This window comes from Micropterus salmoides, unplaced genomic scaffold (genome assembly GCF_014851395.1).
Source record: "Micropterus salmoides isolate LMB-PRFRI ecotype aquatic unplaced genomic scaffold, ASM1485139v1 Ms_hic_scaffold_2696, whole genome shotgun sequence".
In the NCBI taxonomy this organism is placed as follows: domain Eukaryota; kingdom Metazoa; phylum Chordata; class Actinopteri; order Centrarchiformes; family Centrarchidae; genus Micropterus; species Micropterus salmoides.
The window spans coordinates 1-2544 of record NW_024041924.1 but is presented as its reverse complement, the minus strand read 5'-3'; the positions used below and the strand labels follow the sequence as shown (position 1 = coordinate 2544).

At 39.9% G+C, this 2544-nt stretch overlaps 1 long non-coding RNA gene across 1 annotated transcript; it reads right to left on the bottom strand.

Moving 5' to 3' along the window:
- Positions 1 to 643: 643 nt before the first annotated feature.
- On the bottom strand, positions 644 to 1617 carry LOC119919365. Its single transcript, XR_005447678.1, has 3 exons — positions 1386 to 1617; positions 1153 to 1176; positions 644 to 703 (listed from the first exon to the last, which is right to left on the bottom strand). It is a non-coding gene; the product is annotated as an uncharacterized LOC119919365 (long non-coding RNA).
- Between the last annotated feature and the right edge of the window lie 927 nt (positions 1618 to 2544).

Genomic DNA, 2544 nt, shown 5'->3' with positions numbered 1-2544 from the left:
CAACCGCATAGGTAGAATCAATTAAGTCCCAACTGTTGACATTTTATTGATTTTGTAAAATCAATCAGAGATGCCATGTGGATTACACAAGTTAGCTAACACTAGCCTACCTGGTGGAAAAGTAAAGTTAGGACAGCTTAACAGTTCTCCTAAAGTTAGGAGAATTTATTTAAGATTTTAAGTTAGGATGCTTCTGTAATACACTTTTCCATGGTTTATCATGGTTACCAAGCAGTTAGGATAGGATAGGATCTGCTGGTTAGGAGGTTTCTGTATAAGATGCCAGGCTCATATCTAAATGAATGGGGAGAGAGCCAGAACTGCATTGATACAGGTCACTGGGACATAAAAACTACATGACTAGAATCAGCATTAAAATCTGATAATACTCGCTGAAAAAGTTTGACAACTTTGCCCCAAAGGTTTTAAAGCGTTTTTCCTGACCGGTTACACGTCTACTCTGCATGCGTCACCACTTCAACGCATGCGCAGTACAAGTAATACGGACCCTCACGCCAGTGGAACCACATGATTGGCTGAAAGATGATTCCCGCTTTGGCCGTTAAAAGCAGATCATTGGCTTTCTAGCGGGAGGGGCGGGATAACCGCCAGCTTTCATGTTCACATGTTCATGACCACTCACCTCATAAACTGAGAAAATCACAGCTGGCATAAGAGCTGGGAGGGGCTGCTGCCTGTGTGTCTGTGAGAGAGAGAGAGAGAGAGAGCATCTGAACGATCTGAACTCCACAAAGTCTAATCTCCCGATCTGATATTTTTATTCTATATCCATGAAGGAGTATGAAGTATATAGCCTATATACAGAAAAAAGGACACCTTCTCTTGAGGAAGAAAAGGGCAGGTGCTGAAGCCCCTTTTGATGTTTAGGCTATAGGCAATGTCTGTTCGGGATTAATTTGTGGACACGTCAACATGCAGACTGGGGGAAGCAGCCCCCGGACATAAAAAACTGGGTGTAGCCTAAATTCAACAAATTCTCATCCCAAGGCGTGAAAATCCGACGTTTGTGAAATAACTTAAATATTCATGTAATATTTCAGTAACTTGTAGTTTTTTTTTTTAGGCCTTGTAGCAGTTTTTGTTTTCTATGTCCAACAGTGTTTTAATAGGAGTGTAGAGTAGGCTGCTTACCGGCATTGCTTGGGGCTGCGGATCCTAAAGAGAAACATTTGATTAGATTAGCTTATCAATTCAAAGACAATTTTACAAGTAGGCTAAAAGTTTGTAGTCATTGCTTTATATTTAGTTTGATGCTTATCATACCATGACTTCATTCGGCACATTAATGCGAAGGCTACAGATAAAACACCATATCTATTATGAAAAACAGGGAGCAGAATTTGTTCAAAACTGTCGTGACTTACCAGAATTGATCCACAACCCCCATCAAGCGGGGGCGACAGATGTGTTCTAGAGGATATGTAAAAAACTTATATCTTACTGTTCGATAAGATTCTATGTTTTTTTCAGAAATCCAGTCGAGAGCAGACCTGTCAACCCCCGCTTGGTACTTGTTTATTTTTCTTTCTTGCTTTCTTTTGTTTGTTTGGTCGGACTTCGTTGAAGAAAGATTAGTAGCCATTGTTCGTGTGCTTCCGTGTGGCTGCTTATAAGTGCTTCCCATGGCCAATCATTTTGGAGAATCTATTGTCGCCTTGCCAACTTTGGCTACAGTAGATGCTGGAATGATGAGTTTCAGGTTTAAAGGGTGGAGCAACCACTTGTGTTGTAAAGTGGTAATTTACTGAGAGAGTTAAAATAAAAGCAGTGCAGAGAGTCACGTAACACCAGAGTTCAGCAAGCTATTTGTGAGCTAAGCTACTAGCGACTCTACATTAAATGAAGCTTCACTAAACAGAAGCCATAGGCCCCCAGTGAAATGTAGCAAGCTAAGCTACAGCAACGTGGCAAAAGTAGCTTAATTACATCTAAGCTACTTTAAATTTTGAATATTTTATAGTTAGGTCTAGTGACGTCTTATACACACAAACAGGCTAGGCCGAGTTTATATGAACTAACTTCATTCCACAGTAGCACTAGACGAAAGACTAAAAACCTGCTCCAAACAGTGTGTGTGTGTGTGCGAGAGAGTGAGCTAAATCAGACACACAGAAACTCTTCTACTTCCTGCCACATCATTGCAGCTGAATGTATTTCCTAATGCAACAAACGGAGAACCATTGTTGTTTTTATAAAGTTACTTAATTATCACATTATTATCATTGAATTTTTTTTTAATAATTGTTCCTTTGAAAAATTCTACTGCTTGTCAAAAAGCAAGACATATTTTCAATGTAACATATTCGTCTTTCTGAAGTTTTTTAGAGAGAGAGAAAGAGAGAGAGAGAGAGAGAGAGAGAGAGAGATCTCATCTCATGGAAACAAGTTTCTGCCACTACAAATCAAAGTTTCCTCCTCACTAGAGGAAGAGGTGTCCAGGCTGGACCCTGGTCCTTCTCATAAGAGGTGTTACAATAACTATCACAATAGAAAGTAAACTCAGTCACGCGTCTTTACTCCCCT